Here is a 15,412-nt window from a genome sequence, read left to right as displayed (position 1 = left end):
GTAAGTTAAGCGGTCTAAACAACCGCTTACACTTTCGAACCCGACCCGTTTGGTTGATCTTTAGGATCCGACCAAGCTTAGTTAGTGATCATAATTGCATAGGGAATAACCACTGAGGTTATACCTTATGATCACATAGGATGGGTTAGTCGTGTGCTAGTTAGCTTGTATGCCCATAGGAAATGACCAAAATGCCCTTTTGAAGCTAAAATCCATATTTTGACTATATGAACATATTTTTGACATTTAATCTGATTTAGTAACATGTTTAGGGATAATTGGGCATGTAAGACTTGATATAGCACATAGTTAACCATCCGAACATAGTTTTACGCAAACGACACATTATAGTGGCTTATACTACCATAATGGGTCGAAACGGGTCAAAAGCACTTAGGTAGACTTCCAAATCAGAATGTTAGGTCTATTAAATCATGCCATATGAGTTGCAATACTCATTTGATTTATAGAACTTCATTCTGTCCTATCTCCCGATTTAGGATCTGATTGTTTAACCTAGTAATTCCATACTAGGTGCCACTTGATTCCTTGATTTCCCGAGCTTTGTTAGGACACTTAATCAAGGATACTTGCAATCTCAAGTGAGTACATAGTCCCCTCTTTTACTGTTTTCAATTGTTTTGGGGTGAAACATATATGCCTATCTATTATTTTCCTGATTTTAAACTACATGATTACACATGCTTAGTACATATTCTTTTGATAAATTAAACGATTACCTATGGTTTAAACACTGATTTTCCAAAACCTATAAAACTAATTGTTGGATTGTACCTACTTTTATACATTCACCCAACCGATTGGTAGTATGATATAGCGCTATAGGACTAGACACCCCATTCCTGTTGTATGGAATGTCAGAAACCAAATTTTAACCAAATAGAAATTGTCTTTGTGGTATTTCTATAGTCTCCAAAGTGTAGTTTGATACACTAAGGCTTGATTGAATACCAAATCACACTTTCTTTGTATATGTTGATATACTACAAAAGTACAGTTTGATGTGCTCTCAAATGTGATCTACCAAAGTATATTTTGATATACTATGTACAAAATCCAATATATGTTTTAACATACTACTTTGTTATTTACCAAAGCATAGTTGATATACTATTTTTAAACCAAAGCATAGTTTGATATGCTACTGTTAACCAAAATATAATTTGATATACTACCAACTTTGTTATTTCATAAACCAAAGTATAATTTGACATACTACCAAAGCATAGTTGATATGCTATTTTTAAACCAAAGCATAGTTGATATGCTATTTTCAAACCAAAGTGTAATTTGATATACTACCGATACTTTTATCCTTAAACCAAAGTATACTTGAGATATACTACCAAATCTATTATTTTAATTACTAAAGTATATTTCGATATACTATCCATTTAACTATTTCAAAACCAAAGTATATTTTTGTCTATACTATAAACCCTTTTCCAAAACGACACGTTTTCAGAAACAAAACTTTTACATTGGATTCATGGCTATTTTGAAAACATAAAACATTTTCCTCCATTATCCAAAGCCATGAATCTAATACATAAAATCCTATGTTACGCACAGGCATTTTTATGCTGACGTACCTATTTTCATATATGTTTCAGGTACTGCTATGTGATGATTGTTGATGCATGCTACACATAGGATGGACTTGTGCCTTAGCGACTTTAACACTGAGAAACAATTATTTATATTTATCTGAATTTTTCTAAAACATTGAGTTCAATAATTCAATAAAACAAAACTATTTGATCCATGATTGTGAAACAATAATTCTGTTACAACAGTCAACACTCCCCGACGTTTCCGCCACGATTTGTTGTTTTACGTGGTCGGGGTGTGACAATAAATTCCACCACTATTCGCCCACTACCTCCCATACTTGAACCCAACACTCACGTTCAAGCCATGAAGAATCCTCATTGGCGACATGCTATGGACCTTGAGTTGAATGCACTCCTCCAAAATCACACATGGTAGCTGATGTCAGCAAACGGGGTTAGTGTTGTGTTAGTTTGGGAGTGCAATCGACCAATAAGTTGAAAGTTAGGAGTGGTGTGGTACAAATCGAAAGTTAGGAGTACTATTGGCCAATTGATGAAAGTTGAGGTTATTTAAATCCAATATTCCTATAAAATAATTAAAGGAGTATAATGGTCATTACGCATGAATTTATGTCACATCTCGGATTTTCAACAAACAGGGTGTGCGACGAGTTAGTTGGTACCTGTTTTGATTAGGGTTGGCAAAAATACCCGAGCTCGACGGGTATACCCGAAACCCGACACAAATGGGACGGGTATACCCGATACCCGACGGGTATTGGGCCGGGTATGGGATTAGTTTTAAAAATTTTCACGGGTATGGGTCGGGTATGGGATTAGGTGATACCCGGCCCGATTACCCGAAACCACATACCCGATTACCCGAACTATATACCCGAAGTTTTTAATTTATATTCTTATTTTCCATTAACCCTTATCTATTAGTGATTTATTTTAGTATGTTTATAATGTGAAAAATAAATTTTCTTTTAGCATATGTATTTGATATTAGTATTTATATTTTGTATGTTGTGAAGTATATCTATATAACTATATAATACATTTCCAATGGACACAAAAGTAATTTAACACCTATTTTTTAAGATGGCAAACCAAAAGTCTTAAATAAAACCTATATTTTTACATTTTTCTTCCCATTTTATCCTTATCATCCCATGAATCGTTCTCTTTCAATCTAGCTTTATGATTGAATCTCTACAGCCACAAACGAATTCAGTTCTTTCGTATTTCCTCCATCAATTGTTACTGGTCATTCATACCTGATTCAATACACCAATTTAATTCCGAGATACATTTCATACCGGCAATTATTTAACATCGAATCCATCATGGAACTGGGTACTCATTTGCAGAAGACAATGGAGAAGGGGAAACCAAGCACGGCCTCCGGCCGGCCACCTGAAACTCGCAATAACAAGGACAGATACGTTTTTGCAGTTTGATGCTCTAATTGGTACTGTGATTTCAATTATTCGCCTCAATCCACAAAACTTTCTTTTGAATTCGCTTGCTTTCCTCTGTTTCGGTTGATTAATCGAACACCCGTTTCGATTTCACAGTGTTTGTTTTTGAATTTTCAGTTTAGCCGATTAGGGTTTTGGCATGATACTCAAGAGGAAGTTGAAATAGACAATTCTAATTTAATCAAGTGCAGTTTTTCCGACTATGGTTCAAAGCAACATTTGCACCTTTTCGATATATATGTGTTATTGCTTATTCTGTTTCTAAATCTCTGAAAGATAAGTCCATTAAGCCTTCAATTTATGTTTTTTATTCCTCCAGCAAATTTCAAGGTTAAATTGAGCAAATTCAAGGTTAAGATAGGGTTCCTCTCACTCTATGAATCCGCCGGTGATGGTAGAAATGGGTTTTGGCCTTTCAGCTAAAGAACCGATGTTTGTGCAAGATTCTGAATTTTCAGGTAAAAAATTCAAACTTGTTTCGAGTTTGTTTGAGTCTTGTACCCTAATTAGTAAACTTGATGATTTGTATTATCTGTTAGGTTTTGAGTTTGTATGATTCGCAAAAAAAAACCATACAAATTCAAGTTTATTGATGGGTGATGATGGGTTTAACCAAACATAAGCGACCATTTACGTAACCCTAAAGCACATCCCACTTGAATCTGTACAGAGCGATCTATCTTCCGTCTAATCAAGTTGTTGCGTGTTTGGATCTTGAACGCATAAACAGTAATCTGGTAATTCTATTGCTAATTAGCTACTTATCTGTTGATGTTCTACTTTTATTTTATTATTTATGTAAGGTTGGTTAGTCAATGATTCAATTCAGGCTATTTAGCTAAACAATTAATAACTGAAAATTAGGGCCTTTTTGCTACTTTTTAATTGAATTTATGTTTGATTTAGGTTTCTGTTAGTGATCGTATGCACAGATAATTATTGACTTTTTAGTTTTTACTAATCCCACATCATGATATGTTTTTGTGTGACATTAGTTGTGAAGCTGGATGAAATTGTGTTTAAAGTTGTTAAATTTATGAATTGTCATAGATCTTGATGTTGAAAGTTGGGGCCATTTGGTATATATCGTTTTTTATAAAGACTTTGATCCATTTAAGTTTATTCATGGTCCAGGAAATAAGTCAGGATGGGTTATATGGTTATCGGGTCGGTGTAAACCGGGTTAATTAAATGGTTGGAAAGAGCTACAATTTGGTGGTCTTTAATGGGCTGCAAAAGTGATTAAACAATGGTTGCGATTAGTGGGCTGTATAGGGCTAAAATAATGGATGGACTCAAGGTTTAAAAAAACGGAAACGAGTTTCGAGGCGTTTTCCCTTCGCCTCACGAGGCGTAAGCCTGCTGAGGCGTAACCCCGAGACGGAGTTAATAAATAATTGTAACTAAATTCATCATCAAATTCATCAAAATTAATCAAAAACACACATAAAAAAGACACAAATTGCTTGAAATTAACACAAAAACTCAAAAACATCAAAAACAAATATCAAAAACCCCTGAGGCGCAGCCTTTTTAGCGCCTCAGCTGCGCCTCAGCCCCTCTGAGGCGCACATACAGTATAAACCCCCTGAGGCGCGCCTCAGAATCGTCTTTTGGCCGTTTCGCCTTGAGGCGCACGCCTCAACCGTTTTTTAAAACCATGGATGGAATTATGGAAAATAACTTACATGGCTGCATATTTGGTTAGTGGACTGCATATTTACTGCCATTTGGTCTGCATATATACATGGCTACCAAAACAATTTACATTTCTTGGGTTTGAGATGTTATCTATCAATACATCTGTGCTCTACAATTTTTGACACCATTATTTGAATTTATACCTCAGGTATGTTATTTAATAATGACATCATTGTTATATTTTTTTAATAGTCCTTAAATCCTAACGACATGTTTACAATTTAAGAACCTCTTGTGGTTTTTTTTCACTTTTGCAGTGCGCTCTTGCTGCTATTGTCATCTTTGTTGTCACCCAGCAAGCCTGAGTCTGGGGTAAATCCCACCTCCGAGGTGATCCCACCTCGCAGACCGCCACCCAGCAAGCCTGAATCTGGGGGTAAATCCGCTACCGTAGGGGCATTGGGAACGAGCAAGACTCGAACCCGCCACCTCCGGGTTAGAATGCGGGCTGGTGGCCATTGGGCTGACACCTAATGGTATCCTTGTTGGGGTGAGCTACAGTTTCTGTATTGCATACTTCTTGTTGTGATGGTTATAAAGAAAAGCTAAATTAGCGTTTTTTGTGGGTCCGCCCAACCGGCCGTGCCACATTCTAAAGACGGCTTGGTTGTGAAATCTTGAAGAAGATGTTTCTTTATTAATTTGATTATAGTTTATAGCGATGACGGAGTTATAGCATCCTTTAATGTCCTAAACGGGGCGGTGATTCCTTTTGGTCCGTGGAACCTGACGTGCAATGTGCGGCATAAAAACATAAATATACGCGGCAACGCGCGGGCATTCCCTTATTTCAACTGTAAAAACTGGTTAGTTTTAAGTGATGCAACATCTCAAAGTGTTAGAATGGTAGATCTCTATGTAAAAAGTAAAAACTAATTCGTTAGTCCTGAGGTTAAGATTTGATCCTAGAAAGGCAATTACAAAGTCTGGTAAGACTATCATCTGATCATTATTTACCGTCTTTTGTTATATCATCAGGTTATATCTTCATTAACGGTGTCTTTGAGGTTTGATGGGGCTTTGAATGTGGATGTAACTGAATACCTGTTTTGAAATGTAGGATTAATCATCAGCCTCCAACAGTGGTTCCTGGTGGTGATCTTCCAAAGGTGCAGAGAGTTGTTTATGATTTCTAACTCTACAAGTGTGGCTGAGGTTCTCTCACATTGACCATAAGTTCAACTTTCTACAATTTCACTGTAGTTTGTGTTTACCAGGCATGTCATTGGCATCACTGCTGATGATGAGTCCCTAGAAATTGCATGGTAATTTATTGCATTTATATCGTTTAGCATTCAAGATTCTTGTAGTTGTATAATTGATATACACGATGGATTTTTATATTCATGTATATAGAACTTAGTATGTTATCTTTTAAAATCTTACCCAGCCGTAAAGCGTGGGTGCTTATATATATACACACACACAACATATATTTGGTCGTTTATAGTGTTAAGGTTTGGATTATGTTCCGCCTGGTATTGTCAACTCCGCCGCAACGCGCGGGTTCCCCACTAGTGCATATAAGTGTATAAATATTATAAAGTTATTATTAATATATGATAAAACTTGTATTTTATGTAATATATATTTTTAATTTATAATAGTTGTTGCATAAATAATATTATATAATAATTATAATAGTAAAAATGTATTTGGAAATCCCAATATATATCTTTTAACAAACTAATGGGTATACCCGATACCCGTGGGTATACCCGGTACCTGACGGGTAATTACCCGACAAATACCCGACGGGTATTGGGTCGGGTATGGGACACGATTTTACAACTGGGTATGGGTATGGAATTACCAATACCCGACCCGAACCCGACCCATTGCCATCCCTAGTTTTGATAATTACGCAACGGAAAGACATTTGTATTCTTTTTCATATTTACACAACTGAGTAAGTTGAATAAAAACTTACTTTATAAAAGGAATTAAACACCCCTTTATCCTTACAAAACGTTTCATATATACGGTAATCAAAATTTCTGTCTATTGACAGTTTTACAATCTTACTACGAGGTTTATCTGTGCCTAAGGAATCATTCTTCTTTCAACACCTACCCTGCTAATCTTACTTATACATGACTACCTGAAAACGTTTGAAAATAATACGCCAAGGATAAACAAGTAATTTAAGCACAAGTATTATAGCTTGTCAAATCAATTACGCAGTAGTCTGACAATTCCGCCTTAACTACATATTATTTAGTTATAGGCCTATGGCCGTCCCTGAGAATGATATAAAAACTTTTGGGCCTCGTGCAAGACAAAAAAAATTGGACCCACTCCTTATAATATAAACTCATCAATTATATATCAAGAGGCCACTATCGATGATAATTGTTATAGAATAAACAAAACAAAAGTAGTGTAACAAAATGATCCAACTAAATTCCCACACGAACCAAACTTTTAATCAATGAGTGAATTACAAGTTTTGTCCTTTATCTGTATAACACATTTCAAGTGGTGCCCTTTGAATTTAAAATTGACGAGTTTTGTACTTTATGTTTCAAATTCTTGCATGTTTTATCCTTTAGCCCTAATCCAGTTAATTTTTTCTGTTAAATCGGATCATTGCATTGCACTTGAGGGTATAATTATCATTTTACATGTTGTCTTTTCTATTAAACCATTTCACTCACACACAAAAGAGAAAAGAGGAAAGAAAGCACAAATGTGAACAAAGATCATGAGAACCGGATGAGAGAGAGAAAGATCGGAGAACAGATGATAGAGAGAAGCGAAGGTGCTTCACGACGGCGTTAGGATTTCTAGTGTAACGCCTCGTATTTTTGTATTTCTATTTTTAGGAAGTCTTGTATTCGCATTCTATTTTTTGAAACTTGTAATTCGTATTCCTTTCATGCAATTGTAATCCGAGACTTCGATCATAATGGAAATGCATTACATATACATGTTACAATCATACGTGTTTTATACACTATACACCACCAATTACATGCTTATGTGAGAAACCAAATCATACACAACCATCAGATATTCAATTATACTCATTTTTACTCCATTACCATACTTATACGCAAGCTCATACGCACTAAATACATAAAAACATGCTTAATTATGAGTTCATAGCATAAAATATTGAAATTATCAAACTTTAGGGGTCAAACTGCAAATTTAGGGAAATTCCGCTAGGAAGCATGACCACGCAGTGACAATTCATGACCCGCACGATAGTGGTCATGACCACTCAGTGAAAATTTATGACCCGCACGGCCATGCTCACGACCGTGCCAGATCGTCCGAGCTGGCAGAATTGCCTTATAAGGGTGGGGTTCGGCTAGAAAGTTCAAATTTCCTAAAAAGTGTAAAAAGTCATAAAACACTCTAATTTCAGCCATAAAACACACCTAAAACCCACAAATAACAGAGTGAAAATTACTGAAACACCATATTCAAACCATAATACTTCATAAAAACTTAAAACACACAATCGTAGAACTATAAATATAAAACACAACATGCTAATCAACATAAAACACAATAATATTTGTTATTCGATAATCAGAGCCTTATCATCCAAAACACAAAACACAACCCACATATATGATGTTTTATTAATCTTCATTTTATTACTTGTGGGTTTTTGGTGTGTTTTATGGTTGATAATTTGGTGTTTTATGACTTTCTACACTTTTTAGGAAATTTGGACTTTCTAGCCAACTCCTAGCCTGCCTTATAAAACCGCGATTTTCAGCCTTTACTCCCACTTTTCAACCGCCAACTCCCAACCAACACCATTAATAACCAAACCCAATAAGCCCACTGTAAATAGGCTTTCTCCACACCACCTAAACGCTTTACACTCCCTCTAATCACTCTCTAATCCTCCAAATCTTCTCTAATTTCTCCAAGAACACTCCAAAAGTGGGCAAAAAGTTTCAAGTGCTATAGTGAGTTTCTAACTCACTTTTCTTCATCTTTCTTCTTCATTTCTTTTTTCAAACTTCTTGGACAACCTCTAGACAGGCTTCCACAAGTTTGACATGACAAACTAAGGTGAAATCTCACCACATTTGAGGTCCAAAGTAGCCTTACAATTCTGTTTTGTTTCATCTTTTTATTTCTTGTTTATCTTGCTTAAAACTTGATGGAATCTTACACCCCTTGCTCCCAACTAAACTTATAGTTGTAGATTTGTGTTTCGTTGATTTCCGCAAGAAATGAGGCTTAAAACCTCCATAAAATTTTGCCCTAAAGGTCTCAAATGACCTACAAAGTGTTGAAACATTTAAAATTTTCAACCTTAAATGTTGAAAGAATTGAGTTATGCTTAAGAATTAAAAGTTTTCATTACGTTATTTTGCACACAAAGCATGATCTTCACTATTCAATATATTTTATTTAGAATGTTCATGAGTAATCATATAACACACATCATAAACTTTACATATAAAAATGTACTTTGCAAAACTACTTAGCATGCTGTCTTATTGAAGTGAATGCCACAAATATAGTAATCAATGTAAGTATACTAGTTTAGGTATTTATGAAGAAGTACATAAGAACTAAAAGGTGTAGTAAAAGAAAAGTGTCATGTCCATGTATGTCATCATTCTGGATGTAAAATCATTTGTTGTGCATAAGAGCATGTGTAATGGGGCTGTATATGGCACCCTTTTCCTTCATAACGCCCCCATAACGGCCCGAACACCATTACGGGGGGCGTTATGAGACAAAAAAATTTGAGGAGCGCTATGCATATCGCGCGGTTATGTGGGAATCTTTCAAACTTTCCACCAATCAAATTTAAGCAATGTTTTTTATATTAATTAATAAAATTGAAATTTATTAAATAGGTAATGATTAGGCGGGGGCTTTATGACTACGGGCTTAAATGCATAACGTCCCATAACGCCCACCCGCACACGTGGCGCGCCACGTGTCGCATAACGCCCACAAAGGGGCGTTATGACTACGCATGGCCTAAGTTGTCCAACTCTTGTTGTACTTAAGTGTCATATTTGTGTGATATATTTTTCTTAATTTATGTGTTTATGAGACATTTTAGATATTAAATATGTGTGGTTACTCATTTCTTAAAATATTAATAGTGATTTCTCTACCTAAAAATAACGAATATATTAACTAAGATGCCTTATCCAACTCTTGTTGTACTTAAGTGTCATATTTGTGTGATATATTTTTCTTAATTTATGTGTTTATGAGACATTTTAGATATTAAATAGTGACAATATATGCATTCGTGTAGTTTAAATAGGATAATATATATTTTTTTTTATTTAGAGTAAATTACAAAAATTGTCTTTTATGAATGTCACTTATTGCAAACTGTGGCATTTGTCTTCAATAATTACAGAAAACGTACTCGATTTTTGCAAACCTTTGCAAGTTATGTCCTTTAGCCCTAACTCAGTTAATTTTTATGGTTAAATCTGACCAAATGGACCCCATATGAGCGTATTTTTGTGGTTAAATCTGACTAAATGAATCCCATATGAGAGTAAAATGACCAAAATACCCTCATGCGGGGTCCATTTAGTCAGATTTAACCACAAAAATTAACTGAGTTAGGGCTAAAGGACATAACTTGCATGAATTTGCAAACATCGAGTATGTTTCTGTAATTATTGAAGATAAAGGATACAGTTTTACGATTTTTGTAATTTGCTCTTTTATTTAATAATGATACGGGATAACCTAAATAATATGTCCAGCAGAGAGAAGCATAATTCACTAACATGAAGTGCACATTGAATCACATCTATCTATACTATATAATAAAAGAAACCACTTTTGGGACACTTGTCATCATATTAAGGCATCTTTTATAGATAATTATTATTTTAATTTAATCTTTTCTAATTAATTATAGATAACTCTTCTATTAAATATTATTTAGTTTAATATCTTATGGATAATTATTATTTAGTTTAATCTTTTCTTCTCATTTATAATATTATTTAGAGAAAATTATGATTTCGGCCCCTATAGTTATATCACTTTTACCCTTTCAGCCCAAAAAAAGATTTTTTTAACATCTGAGCCCCCAACGTCTTCTTTTCTAACATTTTTGGCCCTTAACACTAACCTCATCCATTGAATGTTAAGAGCCAAAAGGATTAAAAAAAGACGTTAGGGGCCAAAAAGGTTAGAAAAAAGACGTTGGGGGCTTAGATGTTAAAAAATTATTTTTTTGGGCTAAAAGGGTAAAAGTAACCATAGGGGTCAAAACCGTAATTTTATTTTTTGATGTATAAAATTAGATTTATTTACTTCGTACAATACACGAGGTTTTTTAAGGATATATATATATATATATATATATATATATATATATATATATATATATATAGGATAATGTTACACAAGAAACTCTTTATTTTTAGAAAACTTTGAAAACTCATTGCATGGTCCATATTACGCCACGTGTCAGCCATTAACATACTCCTACTTTTTCTTTAAGGGTATATGTGTAATTTTGCATATATTCCCCAAGATATTTTCCTCCATTTGTCCTGTCATGTCCTATCATGTTTTCAACCCATCATATACCTTTATTTTTTACATTTAAATAAAGATTTTATTTTTCATAAAGTCATTCTTCTTCATTGAGATCTAGTTCCACCATTGTTGAACCATGGAGCATCCTCCAACATCTGATCTGAAATAACATTAGTGAGATTGAGATTGAGATTGAGATCGAAGATGAAGGAAATGTTCCAGGTTTGTACAAGCATGTGTTCTTTTTGTACCAGAAAGAGTCTTGTTGTGTTGTTTCTCTTCGTTTTGTACAAACATGGAGATACATTTAGAGTCAGTAATGGTCATGTAGGCGATTTATTAAAGTGATTCAAGTAAATGTTCCAGATTGTATCACCAGATAAATGTTCTAGATTGTATGATTAATGGATTCTTTGAGGTTGCTTTATTAATGTTCATGAAGTATCTTCGACCCAGATTTTGTCATGATATTGTGCGCGTTTATGTCTTTCTCTTCACTTTGTCGCTAGTTCATGTTGTTTTCGATGTAGTTCAGCGATACACATGTTGCTTCCCTAAACGTCGGGTATTCTAAAATGCCTCGTCATGGTTCTGGATTTAATCAACTGCCCTTTGATTCTTCTGGGTTTAGGGAAATTCCTGATGGTTGTCTTTTTGTCTTTTTTCTATTTTCTTTTTAAAGCTTGTACCAAAATACATGTTACACTTTATACTACTAGACATAGCAATTCCGAAGAAAATATTTCCACTTATCATGTGTCTTAACACATGATCGGTTTTTTTTTTTTTTTTTTTGAAGTCTAATCATTGGCACATCGTTTTTTAGAAACCAACTAGTTGTACACCCTCTACGTTTTAAACGATACCATCCTCTACGTTTAGAAACCCTCTACGTTTTAAATGATACCATCGTTTTTTAGAAACCAACAAATTACGGGAGTAACATGCATGTGATTAAATGTGACATGTTAGTACATATACAGCCTAACACATGTTGTACACCCTTTACGTTTTAAACAATACCATCCACTTGATATAAAAGTGCACAACTTGATGGTTTCAATTTATTTATTCCCAATATGGTTCGCAATATTTGACACTTGCTGACATGTTAAAAAACGTTATATATCATATGTTCCGGATGTTAACGACAACAAATGTGAAAACAAACGCTGACATAAACGTAACACATGTTAATGAAAACAAATGTGACTGACCTTACATGTACACTAACACATGTTAGTATCTGACCAAGGGCAATCATTTTTCGGTCTTAGAGAAACAAACCTGATATTTTTTGGATTCAACAACACACTTGTAAAACATGTAACAAAAAACAAGTGATTAGGAAACCCCAACAATAATAACGAATCCAAAAAACCGTTTAAGAATTATACACACCCGTTTACAACATAGTGTCACCATCGAATTATACACACAAGGGTTTTAAAAATTTATTCCCAACCTACCTATAAATGTGTTACCATGCGTGATCCGCTAATCATAATGCACGTTTACATGCCATCATCTTGCTGGATGCACATGTTAACACACGTTATACTTCGTGTTATAGTCTGAACATCTGGCTATGAATGTGTTAATATTTATGAGTTAACGACTTAACGGTTATCTTATCTTTTTGTTTATTAGGACGGTGATGGATTCAAGGGAAATAAGATCCAATTGCCGAGACCGTTGGTTTTAACACATGTTATATATTCCAAAATCTGCACAACAAATGACCCGTTTCATATTATGTTAAGGTCCTAAAGTTAAAGTTATACAAAGATTATAACAGAGTCTTAACACATGTTATATATTCCAAAATCTGTATATTCCAAAAATTACCGGTACATGTGATACCATAAATGGCTCGTTTAATATTACACGTTACATACTAACTTGTACATGTAACACTTGTACAAGTATTACGCTCGGTATCCACATTATCAGATATTTTAAACATCAATAAAAATAAAATAGTTATTACTTGTTTTTTTTTTAATTAACAAGGATAACACACGTTATATATTATTCTATCAGGGGCTTAACACATGTTATATATGAACACATGTCTGGTTACATCATGTTGTTCTGTTACAGCATGAACGAAAACTTGTTACAGCATGAAAACTTCTTTATGGATCTGTTACAGCATGAACCACTAACACATGTTATAAACGAATGAAAACTTATTTCCCAAAAGATTTGACTTGTTCAATATCCCCGCATCCATCCAGCTTGTCAATTGAATATCTTTATGGATATGTTTCTGTAAATCAACACACGTTATATATTATTCTAACAGGTGCTTAACACATGTTATGGGTCTGTTTCTGTAAATCAAACAACCCAACAAAAAAAACACTTACTGTTCAGATCAAAAGGCTAAACCTGCAACCAAACCAACAAAAAAAAAAACAATTATTGTTAAGATCAAAATCCCCAAACAAGCAACCAAACCAACAAAAAATCCCGTTCAAAAATCTCATCCTAAAGTTTTCGATTTATTTAAAATACATGAACATTAACCATTACTAGATCTTGATTGAAGACAAAGGAGAGGAGAGAGAGAGAGAACATTAACCATTACTAGATCTTGACTCCGACGACGTTTCGAACTCCGGCGTCACCAACCACCAAAAAAACTCGTTCAAAAAAAATCATATTAATAATCATTTCAACAAAAAATCAAGTGTGAAATGATATTTCAAGAACACTTACCGGATCTATAACCGTCCGATGAACACGAAGAAGATCTTCAAACCTTCTTCTCACACACACACTCGTGCGTGTGTCATCGTTCTCTCTCTAAAACAACATACTTCAAACTTCTTCTCTCTCACACACTTGTATGTGTGTTCTTGGTGTTATAGATGAACATGATGAAGATTGTTGTTTCTCTCTCTAAAACAAAAAATTCATTTCTCTAAAAACCTTCATCCTGCCGTCGTTCTCTCTCTAAAACAACAATCTTCAAACATTTTTTCTTTCATACGATTTAGATCTGAACTTGAAGATAGAAACTTGTGTTTGGTGTTCATCATGTTCTTGATTGAAGAGAGAGGAGAGAGGTGAGAGGAGAGAGAGATAACATGTGTGTAAGAGAAATAAAGTTGATGTGTGTAAGAGAAAAAGTCAGAATTTTGAATGCCTTAAATGCCCTTTCTCCTTTACTAATATGTATTATAAGATTTCTTTTAAATATAATTCTTACCAAAATTATGAGAGCCTTTGATCAAGTTAGATGAAAGGTAATCAATGGTTCACAATGGGTTTCCATAGTTTTCTAAAAAAGATAGGGTTTCTTATATAACCAAGCCCTATATATATATATATATATATATATATATATATATATACATATATTATTTAGTAAAGAAAAATACATTTATTCAAACCGTGTAATACGTATATTTTTAAAGATGTAATTTTTTTTATTATTTGGTATATAAAATTACATTTATTCAACCCATGGAATAAATGGGGTTTTTTAAAGATGTATTATTTTTTTTATTTGGTAAACAATATTACATTTATTCAACTCGTGTAATCCATGTGGTTTTAAAAATATAACTTTTTTTTATTTTGTATATAAAATTACATTTATTCAACCTGTACAATATTGTTCTTATAGATATAACTTTTTATTATTTAATATATAAAATTATATTTATTCAACTCGTGCAATAAATAAGGTTTTTAAATATATATTATTTTATTATCTATACTATATAATTTATTCAACCATGTTTTATAGATAGTATTATTTTAGTTTAATTTTTTCTAATTAATTATAGATAATCCTCATACTAAATATTACTTAGTTTAATTTCTTATGGATAATTATTACTTAGTTTAATCTCCTTCTCATTTATAATATATTTATTTAACTAATAGAGTAAATTACGATTTTGGTTCCTGTGGTTATATCACTTTTACTCTTTTAGCCCAAAAAGAATTTTTAACATCTGAGCCCCCAACGTCTTTTTTTCTAACCCCTTTGGCCCCTAACGTCATTTTTCTAACCCTTAACCACAGGGGCCAAAATCATAATTTACTCTAACTAATATTATTTATCATTTATACATTTACGGAGTTTTAAATAATGGGTTAAATTTATTGAGAATTCGTTAATAAATTTTGCTACAA

At 33.5% G+C, this 15,412-nt stretch overlaps 2 long non-coding RNA genes across 6 annotated transcripts; one reads left to right on the top strand and one right to left on the bottom strand.

Annotated features, from left to right (window-relative positions):
- Positions 1-2,725: 2,725 nt before the first annotated feature.
- On the top strand, positions 2,726-6,131 carry LOC110894537. 5 transcript variants are annotated; one of them, XR_004874723.1, is made up of 3 exons: positions 2,726-3,263; positions 3,378-3,516; positions 3,598-6,131. It is a non-coding gene; the product is annotated as an uncharacterized LOC110894537 (long non-coding RNA). The 5 variants fall into 5 exon arrangements; XR_004874721.1 differs by having other exon boundaries at positions 2,726-3,516; positions 3,598-5,249; positions 5,820-6,131; XR_004874722.1 differs by having other exon boundaries at positions 2,727-3,048; positions 3,176-3,516.
- A 7,134-nt stretch (positions 6,132-13,265) lies between these two features.
- On the bottom strand, positions 13,266-13,978 carry LOC110896551. The gene is made up of 3 exons (XR_002567986.1): positions 13,848-13,978; positions 13,633-13,654; positions 13,266-13,532 (listed from the first exon to the last, which is right to left on the bottom strand). It is a non-coding gene; the product is annotated as an uncharacterized LOC110896551 (long non-coding RNA).
- Positions 13,979-15,412: the final 1,434 nt, after the last annotated feature.

Source organism: Helianthus annuus, chromosome 12 (assembly GCF_002127325.2).
Source record: "Helianthus annuus cultivar XRQ/B chromosome 12, HanXRQr2.0-SUNRISE, whole genome shotgun sequence".
Classification (NCBI taxonomy): domain Eukaryota; kingdom Viridiplantae; phylum Streptophyta; class Magnoliopsida; order Asterales; family Asteraceae; genus Helianthus; species Helianthus annuus.
This window is presented reverse-complemented; position numbering and strand designations above follow the sequence as displayed.